This window comes from Salmo trutta, chromosome 7 (assembly GCF_901001165.1).
Source record: "Salmo trutta chromosome 7, fSalTru1.1, whole genome shotgun sequence".
NCBI lineage: Eukaryota > Metazoa > Chordata > Actinopteri > Salmoniformes > Salmonidae > Salmo > Salmo trutta.
The window spans coordinates 50917126-50929436 of NC_042963.1; the positions used below are offsets into that span (position 1 = coordinate 50917126).

Sequence of the window (12311 nt, forward strand, 5' to 3'; positions counted from 1 at the left end):
CAATCAAGTTGTAGAAACATCTCAAGGATGATCAATGGAAACAGGATGCACCTGAGCTCAATTTCGAGTCTCATCGCAAAGGGTCTGAATACTTATGTAAATAAGGAATTTCTACAAACCTGTTTTTGCTTTGTCATTATGGGGTATTGTGTGTAGATTGCAAATAAAACAAAAATATTTAATCCATTTTAGAATAAGGCTGTAACGTAACAAAATGTTGAGAAAGTCAAGGCATCTGAATACTTTCCGAAGGCACTGTAATTTCTAAAATACAGTGTACTTAAATATCAAAAGTAAAAGGATAAATCTTTTAAATTCCTTATACAGTATTAAGCAAACCAGACAGCACCATTTTCTAGTTTTTATTTTATTTACGGAAAACCATGGGCACACTCCAACACTTATACATAATTAACAAACAAAGCATGTGTTTTGTGAGTCCGCCAGTTTAGAGGCAGAAGGGATGACCAGCAATGTTATCTTGATAAGTGCGTGAATTGGAACCTTTCCTGTCCTGCTAAGCATTCAAAATATAACGAGTACTTTTGGGTGTCAGGGAAAATGTATCGAGTAAAAAGTACATTATTTTCATTACGAATGCAGTGAAGTAAAATAGTCATAAATATAAATAGTAAAGTACAGATACCCCAAAAAACTACTTAAGTTGTACTTATAAGTATTTTTACTTAAATACTTTACACCACTGTCTGTACCCATTTATTCAAATCTGTGGCTTTTTCAGCTCCAGGTAGCAGACAGACAGACTGACAGACTGACAGACAGACTGACAAAGACAGCCAAGCAGCAGAGAGACTAGAGAGAGGGACATTCTTAACACTCGCACAGTGGTCCCGACAGAATTAAACAGAACAGTAATATAGGGTATGTGTCCCAAATGGTACACTACTCTCAACTTAGTGCTTTAGACCAGAGCCCTGGGAATAGGGTGGGTGTATTTGGGACACACCCTATGTGTCTCTATGGTGGTCCTCCTAATGAGACATCCATCTGGTCCCACAGCGCCAAGGACAGGGGTGTGACAGAGACTCTGGACTAAAGCCCTGTCACTGTGACGCCTGCCTGGCTCTGTGGGAGAACACAAGCAAGCGATCTCACACACACACACACACACACACACACAGGGCATACACACACACAGGGCATACACACACACACACACACACACCCAGACCGTGGTGACACTAATGGATGTACATGGGCCTCTCTTACTCCCCTGTGGTTACTAACATCAGAACAGTAGACATTCAGATCATTGAGTGGCAGACAGGCTACATTCAGATCATTGAGTGGCAGACAGGCTACATTCAGATCATTGAGAGGCAGACAGGCTACATTCAGATCATTGAGAGGCAGACAGGCTACATTCAGATCATTGAGAGGCAGACAGGCTACATTCAGATCATTGAGAGGCAGACAGGCTACATTCAGATCATTGAGAGGCAGACAGGCTACATTCAGATCATTGAGAGGCAGACAGGCTACATTCAGATCATTGAGAGGCAGACAGGCTACATTCAGATCATTGAGAGTGCGCTTTCACTACCTGACTGACTGACTTGTGAGGACATACTGTAGTGTATTACTAAATAAGGTAATGTACTGTATATATCCTCAGCCAGTATGTAGACGCCCCTTCAAATTAGTGGATTAGTCTATTTCAGCCACATCCGAAGCTGACAGAAGTATAAAATTGAGCCCACAGCTATGCAATCTCCATAGACAAACATTGGCAATAGAATGGCCTGTACTGAAGAGCTCAGTGACTTTCAACGTGGCACCGTCATAGGATGCCACCTTTTATTTTCCTTTTTTTTTCAGGGGGTGGATCAGCATTGATATTGCGGATAGACTGTTGCTTACATCAATGTAATTGTCTGCAACATTTCCAATCCACCATATATTTTTGGGGTAAATATATATATCTATATACATACACATACCCATATATATAAACATTCATACATATACACACTTTTTTTTGAATATACCTTTATTATTCCCCCTGCAAACCCTACCACCCTTCCTCCAATTGGAGTAAACTAATAAACAATAACACTTAGGCTTCTACCTTCAGTTGATACATATTATACACATTTTACATACTATACACATTTTACAGACACAATCTATTTTACAATAGTTTGTTTTTATTCCTTCCTCTATTTCTGATATCCATCCAGTTTTATTTCTATTTGTAACTGTGCTATTTCACAACATTTCTGAACCTATATACATTTTACAGACCTCGTATGTTTTATATTGGTTATCTTGTTATTAGTCCCACCCTTCAGCTCCATTCAACCACTCCCATCTATCTCTTAACACCCTCCATTTTGGATTTCTAGCAGACATATATTTTTCAACTGTGCTGTGATGCTTCACAAAAGTAATGAACCTTTCTATTCTCATAGCTTCTACAGATTGTAAAATAATTATTATATTATTGATCGATTGACTTTTCAAATAACCCAGTATTGCTATCTACAGCGTTAGTTCTGGGTAAATGTTGCAATTCTTCAGCCATTCCTGGACCTGTGACCAAAAACGAGCTACATATGGACCGTACCAAAATAAATGATCTAATGACTGCTTCCTCGCAGCATAGTCTACAGAGCTGGGGAACATTGTATCCCCCATATATATATATATATATATATATATATATAAAAACATTCTATTGGTTGCAATAATTTTGTATAATAATTTAAATTGAAAAATTAAAAGTTTTGAATTCGGCGTCGTTTTGCGTTTCAATTCATAAACCATCGAAAATCTCTTCCACCTTTCCAACAAGCCAGTTGGTCATATTTCTGCCCTGATAGAGCAGCCCCGGCCAACTGTAAGTGTTGTTATTGTGAAGTGGAAATGTCGAGGAGCAACAACGGCTCAGCCGCGAAGTGGTAGGCCACATAAGCTGCCAGAACGGGATCGCCAAGTGCTGAAGCACGTAGCATGTAAGAATTGTCTGTCCTCGGTTGCAACACTCACTACCGAGATCCGAAATGCCTCTATAAGAAACGTCAGCACGGAGACATCAGCTTTATGAAATGGGTTTCTGAGGCCGAGCAGCCGCACACAAGCCTAAGATCACCATGCGCAATGCCAAGCATCAGCTGGAGTGGTGTAAAGCTCACCGCCATTGGACTCTGGAGCAGTGGAAAAGCGTTCTGTGGAGTGATGAATCATGCTTCACCATCTTGCAGTCCAACGGACTAATCTGGGTTTTGGAATGAGATGTTCGACGAGCAGGTGTCCACATGCTTTTGGTCATGTAGTGAACCTCCAAAGAAAGCATCAGGAACGGCATGGTCAGAAGCAAAACTATTCAGTTGACTACTCTGCCTTTACTAAACTGGCACACATTTATTTAACCTTTATTTAACTAGGCAAGTCAGTTAAGAACAAATTCTTACACATCCATAAGTGTGATTCCATGATGTGATTCAATAGCTCTGAAATGAACCATCTTGGCTCTGAAATGAACCATCTTGGCTCTGAAATGAACCATCTTGGCTCTAGAAATGAACCATCTTGGCTCTAGAAATGAACCATCTTGGCTCTGAAATGAACCATCCTGGCTCTGAAATGAACCATCCTGGCTCTGAAATGAACCATCTTGGCTCTAGAAATGAACCATCTTGGTTGTAAGATCAAGACGCATTGTCCAGTCTTTGGGGAAGGGGAGTTGGTTCACACGCTACTGCCTGGCAGACGACTGGCTGGAAATAAAGAATTAATCACTTCTCACAGAATAGTCTGCGTGTCACGACTTCCGCCGAAGTCGGTCCCTCTCCTTGTTCGGGTGGTGTTCGGCAGCCGACGTCACCGACCTTCTAGCCATCGCTGATCCATTTTTCATTTTCCGTGGTTCCAGTCCCATCAATTACATGTTGTTCCAGTCCCATCAAGGACATGAGGGCAAACCCTCTGTTTCCCCTCATGTCCTTGTCAGTGATTGTTTGATTGTATGTTATGTGCAGTTATGTTCTGGAGTGCGACGGGTTTTGTACCCACTTTTATTATTTTTGTATATTTTGGTTTTCGGGGATTTTGTGAGCACTTATTAAACGACTCCGTTTATACCACGCTCATTCTCCTGCACCTGACTTCCCTGCCACCAGCATGCACCCATTACAGAATCACCAACCTGAACTATGGAGTCAGCAGAAGGTACCCCGGCCATTGAGGTGGAGGAGCGCGTCCAGGAGCATGCAGTTATGCTTCACCATCTTGGCGCCGCCATGGATTGCGTAGTCCAGACAATGGACCGCTGGGAGAGACAGGGAGTTCTTCCAGTGCCTCCACCAGCACAACCGGGGTCTCTCCTGAGCGCCCCTTTCCCGCCTGAACCCAGTGGGATCCGTATCTCCTTGCCCCAGGAGTACAAACGGGAGGGCTGCGAACTGCCAGGGGTTCTTATTGCAATTAGACCTCTATCTGGCCACCGTCCACCCAGCTCCATCGGGCCATGAGAGGGTGTCTGCCCTCGTCTCGTGCCTCACCGGGAGAGTCCTGGAGTGGGCCAACGCCGTATGGAGAGAGGGAGATGCGGCGTTGGACCAGTTTGAGGAGTTCACCCGCCGTTTCCAGGCAGTCTTCGACCTCTACCATCTGAGGCAGGAGACGAGATGCGCCCAGGAGTTCGCCCTGGCGTTTAGGACCCTGGCTGCCGGCGCAGGATGGAAAAACAGGGCCCTGATCGACCATTACCGCTGCAGTCTGCGCGAGGATGTCTGTCGGGAGCTGGCCTGCAGAGACACCACCCTCACGTTTGACCAGCTGGTGGACCTGTCCATTCGGCTGGACAACCTGCTGGCTACTCGCGGACGTTCAGATCGGGGTCTGGTGGTTCCATCCTCCCGCGCTCCCTCTCCGATACCTATGGAGCTGGGAGGGGCGGTGCGCAGGGAGACCGGAGGGGGTTCCCGCTCGTGCACCATCTGTGGCCGCAGAGGTCACACTGCCGGTCGGTGCCGGGTTGGTTCCTTTGGGAATCGAGGCAGCAGGCAGGGCACTCTGGCGTCACCCCAGGTGAGCCGGCACCATTCTCACCCAGAGCCCTCTGTTGCACATATGTTTGTGTCTGTCACGTTCCCTGCGTTTTCCCCACATTCCCAGCATAAGGCGCTCGTCGATTCAGGCGCGGCTGGGAATTTTATTGATAGAGCTTTAGCCGATAGTTTAGGGATCCCCATCATTCCCGTGGATGTGCCCTTCCCCGTTCACGCCTTAGATAGTCGACCATTAGGATCAGGGTTGATTAGGGAGGTCACCGCGCCTTTGGGCATGGTGTCGCAGGGGGGTCATACGGAGAGAATTAGTCTCTTCCTTATTGACTCTCCTGCGTTTCCCGTGGTGCTCATAACCCCACTGTTTCTTGGCCACAGAGGGCTCTCACGGGGTGGTCGCGAGAGTGCTCAGGTAGGTGTTTAGGGGTTTCTGTTGATGCTACTACGGTGGAGAGTCCAGACCAGGTCTCCACTGTGCGCATTCTCCCTGAATATGCTGATTTGGCTGTCAAAAAGAGAAGGCGACTCAATTACCACCTCATCGACGGGGCGATAGATCTCCTGGTAGACGCTGCACTTCCCAGGAGTCACATGTATCCCCTCTCACAAGCGGAGACGGAGGCTATGGAAACATATGTCTCCGAATCCCTGCGTCAGGGATGCATTCGGTCCTCCACTTCACCCACCTCCTCGAGTTTCTTTTATGTGAAGAAGGAGGGAGGGAGGTCTGCGCCCGTGTATTGACTATCGTGGTCTGAATAAGATCACTGTGAGGTATAGTTACCCGCTACCGCTCATAGCCACAGCAATAGAGTCAATGCACGGGGCGCACTTCTTCACCAAATTAGATCTCAGGAGCGCTTACAACCTGGTGCGTATCCGAGAGTGAGACGAGTGGAAGACGGCTTTCAGTACCACCTCTGGGCACTATGAGTACCTCGTCATGCCGTACGGGTTGATGAATGCGCCATCAGGGAAGGCCCCGGCCCAGTTGGTAGAGCATGGTGTTTGCAATGCCAGCATGGTGTGTGCAACGCCAGGGTTGTGGGTTCGATTCCCACGGGGGGCCAGTACAAAAAAAATAATAATAAAAATTAAAATGAATGAAATGAAAAGTATGCATTCACTACTGTAAGTTGCTCTGGATAAGAGCATCTGCTAAATGACTAAAATGTAAAATGTAAAAAAATCAGTCTTCCAAGCCTTTGTAGACGAGATTTTCAGGGACCTGCACGGGCAGGGTGTATATTGATGACATTTTGATATACTCCGCTACACGCGCTGAGCATGTGTCCCTGTGGTGCAGAGTGCTTGGGCACCGGTTGGAGCATGACCTGTACATCAAGGCTGAGAAATACCTGTTCTTCCAACAGTCCGTCTCCTTCCTAGGGTATCGCATTTCCACTGGAGAGATGGAGAGTGACCGCATTGCAGCTGTGCGTAATTGGCAGACTCCCCCACCACGGTAAAGGGGGTGCAGTGGTTCTTCGGGTTTGCCAACTACTACCGGAGGTTTATCTGGGGTTTTGGTCAGGTAGCAGCTCCCATTACCTCACTGCTGAAGGGGGGGTCCGGTGCGCTTGCAGTGGTCAGCTGAGGCGGACAGGGCTTTGTGTCACCTGAGGGCTCCGTTTACCTCGGCTCCCGTGTTGGCCCATCCGGATTCCTCTTTGGCGTTCATAGTGGAGGTGGACGTGTCCTAGGCTGGGATAGGAGCTGTGCTCTCGCAGCGCTCGGGTACGCCACCAAAGCTCCGCCCCTGTGCCTTCTTCTCGAAGAAGCTCAGCCTGGCGGAGCTAAACTATGATGTGGGGGACCGGGAGCTGTTGGCTTGCGGGGGCTAGACACCCTTTTCTCATCTGGACTGACCACCGCAATCTGGAGTACATCCGGGCGGCGAGGAGACTGAACCCTCGCCAGGCAAGGTGGGCCATGTTTATCACCCATTTTGTGTTTACCCTTTCTTACAGACCAGGCTCCCAGAACGTTAAGGCAGACGGATTGTCCCGGCTGTATGACACAGAGGAGCGGCCCATGGATCCTACTCCCATACTCCCGGCCTCCTGCTTGGTGGCGCCGGTAGTGTGGGAGCTGGACGCGGACATTGAGCAGGCGTTACGTGCAGAGCCCACTCCCCTCCAGTGTCCAGCTGGGCATCTGTACGTTCCGTCTGCTGTCCGTGACCGGCTGATCTATTGGGCCCACACGTCACCCTCCTCTGGTCATCCTGGGATCGGTCGGACGGTGCGCTGTCTTAGTGGGAAGTACTGGTGGCCCACTTTGGCTAAGGATGTGAGGGTTTAGGTTTCCTCCTGCTCGGTGTGCGCCCAGTGTAAGGCTCCTAGGCACCTGCCCAGAGGTAAGTTACAATCCTTACCCATTCCACAACGGCCGTGGTCGCACCTGTCGGTAGATTTCCTGACCGATCTTCCTCCTTCACAGGGTAACACCACAATCCTGGTCGTTGTGGATCGTTTTTCTAAGTTCTGTCATCTCCTCCCTTTGCCCGGTCTCCCTACAGCCCTACAGACTGCGGAGGCCCTGTTTACACACGTCTTCCGGCACTATGGGGTTCCTGAGGATATAGTGTCTGATCGGGGTCCCCAGTTCACGTCGAGGGTCTGGAGGGTGTTCGTGGAACGTCTGGGGGTCTTGGTCAGCCTTACCTCAGGTTTTCACCCCGAGAGTAATGGGCAGGTGGAGAGAGTTAACCAGGATGTGGGTAGGTTTCTGAAGTCTTATTGCCAGGACCGGCAGGGGAGTGGGCAGCGTTCGTGCCCTGGGCAGAGATGGCGCAGAACTCGCTTTGCCACTCCTCCACTAATCTCTCTCCCTTCCAGTGTTTATTGGGGTATCAGCCGGTTCTGGCTCCTTGGCATCAGAGTCAGACCGAGGCTCCTGCGGTGGACAACTGGTTCCGGTGCGTGGAGAAAGTTGGCGCAGACCATCACCGCAGTGAGGCCCCGGTGTTCGCACCGGGGGACTGGGTCTGGCTCTTGACCCGAAACCTGCCCCTTCGCCTGCCCTGTCGGAAGCTGGGTCCACAGTTTGTGGGGCCATTTAAAGTCCTGAGGAGAGTGAATGAGGTTTGTTACAGATTACAGCTTCCCCCCAATTACCGCATTAACCCCTCGTTCCATGTGTCTCTCCTCAGGCCGGTGGTGGCTGGCCCGCTCCAGGAGTCTGAGGTGCGGGAGGTTCCGCCGCCCCCTCTGGACATCGAGGAAGCCCCGGCGTACTCCGTTCGTTCCATACTGGATTTGAGACGTCGGACGAGGGGCCTTCAGTACCTCGTGGACTGGGAGGGGTATGGTCCGGAGGAGAGATGCTGGGTTCCGGTGGAGGACGTGTTGGATCCTTCAATGCTGCGAGAGTTCCACCGTCTCCATCCGGATCGCCCTGTGCCTCGCCCTCCGGGTCGTCCCTGAGGTCGTCAGGAGGGGGGTACTGTCACGACTTCCGCCGAAGTCGGTCCCTCTCCTTGTTCGGGCGGTGTTCGGCGGGTCGACGTCACTGACCTTCTAGCCATCGCTGATCCATTTGTCATTTTCCATTGGTTTTGTCTTGTCTTCCTTCACACCTGGTTCCAATCCCATCAATTACATGTTTTGTATTTAACCCTCTGTTTCCCCTCATGTCCTTGTCGGTGATTGTTTGTTATGTGCAGTTATGTTCTGGTGTGCGACGGGTTTTGTACCCACTTTTATTCTTTTTGTATATTTTGGTTTTCGGAGTTTTGTGAGCACTTATTAAACGACTCCGTTTATACCAACTTCATTCTCCTGCACCTGACTTCCCTGCCACCAGCACGCACCCATTACACTGCGTGTTTCACCAGCCCACAAGGTGGAATAAGTGGCATTTTCCCATCGCTCTAAGGCAGGGTTCTCCAACCCTGTTCCTGGAGAGCTACCCTCCTGTAGGTTTTCGCTCCAACCCCAGTTGTAACTAACATGGTGCAGCTGATCAACCAACTAATTATTAGAATCAGGTGTGCTAGATTAGGGTTGAAGTTAAAACCTACAGGACAGTAGCTCTCCAGGAAGAGGGTTGGAGTTAAAACCTACAGGACGGTAGCTCTCCAGGAACAGGGTTGGAGTTAAAACCTACAGGACGATAGCTCTCCAGGAACAGGGTTGGAGTTAAAACCTACAGGACGATAGCTCTCCAGGAACAGGGTGGGAGTTAAAACCTACAGGACAGTAGCTCTCCAGGAACAGGGTTGGAGTTAAAACCTACAGGATGGTAGCTCTCCAGGAACAGGGTTGGGCTCTCCAGGAACAGGGTTCTGGTACCCCATGTATATAGCCAAGCTATCATTGACTTGGTTCTGGTACCCCATGTATATAGCCAAGCTATCATTGACTTGGTTCTGGTACCCCATGTATATAGCCAAGCTATCATTGACTTGGTTCTGGTACCCCGTGTATATAGCCAAGCTATCATTGACTTGGTTCTGGTACCCCGTGTATATAGCCAAGCTATCATTGACTTGGTTCTGGTACTCCATGTATATTGCCAAGCTATCATTGACTTGGTTCTGGTATCCCATGTATAAAGCCAAGCTATCATTGACTTGGTACTGGTACCCCATGTATATAGCCAAGCTATCATTGACTTGGTACTGGTATCCCATGTATGTAGCCATTGTGTATTTATTCCATGTGTTACAATTTTTTTTTACTATTTACTAATTTTTTTTCTATTATTATTATTATTATTATTATAATAAAAAATATATATATTGCATTCTGCATTGTTGGAAAGGCCCGTAAGTAAGCATTTCACTACTCACTCGTCTACACCTGTTGTTTACGAAGCACGTGACAAAACGTTTGAATAGGTAATAAACAGGGAAAAAAGGCAGTTGTTTAACCATTTTGTCTCTCTCTCTCAGAGTGAATGGATGACGGTATATGGTGGGTCGGGGAGTTGTTATCTACTTGGGGAGATGAACAATAGTCTGCTTACACTGAATAAACATTCATAGAAAGTGTGTCACAGTTAGAAGAGCCGGCTACAGACAATAAAAGCATTAGTCATTCATTATTAGTAATTAGCATTGTATTCATTGGACTGACGGAAAAGTGAAAGTGGCGCGTGTTTGGGTGTGTGTTTGTTTTGAGTGTTTGTGCATGCATCTGTGTGTGTGTCTGGAAACTGAAAGTGGTGCTTGTTTGTGTGTGTAGGGAAGAATGGGGAAAGGGGTCATTGGATACACTATGAATGAATGGAGCTTATCTGACAAGGGGACAGAGACAGAGTGGAGGAGGTTGGGTACATGGGTGGGAATGTAATTGCAGTAATGCATTTGTTTGGCTTGAATATTAACGTGTCAAACTGTGGCGGTTCTAGACCATTTCAACTGGGGGGGCCAAGCTGGGGCCAGTTGTACTGTTAGAGGGGCCAGTTACATTAGATGTTATTGTTGTCATATCGTTTTCTTCACTGCATTGCAGGCATTAGCAGGTAAAAGACCATGTTCATAATCATTAGTGTTCCGCGTTGCCACTGTCTAATAACGGATGTAAAAAAGAACGATAGCAAAAATTTGTTATGTAAAAATCATTCATACTCCACATTTAGGGGGCCACAAGGGGGTCCAAATTGTTGTCACAGAAGCACTGCCCCCCCCCCCCCCCAGAACCGCTAGTGGTCTCAAATAGCCTACACGACAGATCTCCGGGGAATATTATAATGACATTTTTGTATTATAGTTACATTTTGAGAAAATAGAGTAACGTATATATTGTTGTCAATTAAACGAAATAACAATTTGATTTGTACAATTATATTTTGAGAAATCGTATTATGTGTGACATTTCTCATGTGACTTGATTTCGAACAACTGACAGGTCCAACTATGGTCCAATCACCAGAGTTATGTGCGTATAAACGTTTCACACATTACGCATTACATATTGGCCTGCTCCGTTTCTCTCTCCGGTTATGTGATAACAAGGATTTGTGAAAACCTTCAGCGAAGGTAAATAACATGCCTGTCACATTTTGGGTAAAGTGTGAGTCGGGTTGACTCTATTACTTGATAACCAGCCATAGCCGACAACATTAGCAAATGATGACAGGGCAAGTCGAACACTTGCCAGCTGTCCACCGGACCAGCCACACAGATGCACACACATATGTACAGGGCTGTACACCTGTTTTGAGTAACATACCACATTTCTGTAGGCCTACCACACAAGAAGTAGCCACAATACTGTTCTCTGTCAATTTCTACACAGCATGTCATTTCATTGCGTCCGGCAATTGAATGCGCCAAATGAGTTTTTGCCTACAGACAATATCCATCCCTTGTTTTCATGCATAAACTACTCAAGTGAATGACATCCGACTCCGATCCTGTCTTTGGGTTGTTATGGCATAAAAACATGATTTACTCACCTAACCTGCAGTCTCTGTGGTGCACTCTCTCTTCCAGGTTCTTGCACTAGGCTAGTAGACTGATATATTTCCCCTGTGTGTATTTTCGTTGGAGCCCGGTCCGTCCGTTCAGAGACTCGATCTCTCTATAACACCAGTTCACAATAGCGCATGAGCCGCGGCACCTTTAAAGCGCGCGCACTGCAGCGCCGCTGCTGACAGATGGTGGTTGAGCACTGAATCATTTTGTCAAAATAGATTCCCAAATTCAAAATATGTCCCGCTGTTACTGTCAACATCACAGATGGGGAACAGCTGGATGGGGTAAAGGATCATGTAAGTTAAACTCATTTTACATGCTGCGTTATATAAATGATTTCCTGTTACTATTGTTTTAATCCTCTTCTTGAAATTAGAGGGGTGAGTGAAGTGCTTTGCTATACTTTCACCATTTATTAACTTTTGTTGGATTCATGCATAACGATGTATTATAATGGGAGTGCGCAAACAAAAACAACATTCACCATAAACAGAAAGTGAGATGAGGTTGATTGCTTCCCCTTCAGGGATAAACAGAAGGCCTATACATTTGTGCCTTTAAATGATTAAGTCTCCTAAGAACAATGTTCTGAAACAGAATGCATCATATCACCAGCAGGAGTGAAGCTACAGTACGTTCCAAATGGTACCCTATTCCCTACATAGTGCACTACTTTACACCAGAGCCCTATGATCCCTGGTCAAAAGTAGTGCACTATATAATGAATAGGTTGCCATTTGGGACAAATCCTGACTCTGAGCTGCTTCCTAGCTGTTCAGCCATCAGCAGGACCTTTTAGGCTATCTAGTCCTAATTGCAGGAAGCCCTAATGTCTCCATCACCTCCCATTGTCCTGA

At 47.2% G+C, this 12311-nt stretch overlaps 1 protein-coding gene across 11 annotated transcripts in view; it reads right to left on the reverse strand.

The window, feature by feature from the left end:
* Positions 1-11619, reverse strand: part of LOC115197614 (neuronal cell adhesion molecule) — a 153428-nt gene extending 141809 nt beyond the window's left edge. For all 11 annotated transcript variants that reach the window (XM_029759308.1, XM_029759312.1, XM_029759305.1 and 8 more), the window contains exon 1: positions 11436-11619. The gene's annotated coding sequence lies outside the window, so the exon portion shown is untranslated. The remainder of the gene's footprint in view (positions 1-11435) is intronic.
* Between the last annotated feature and the right edge of the window lie 692 nt (positions 11620-12311).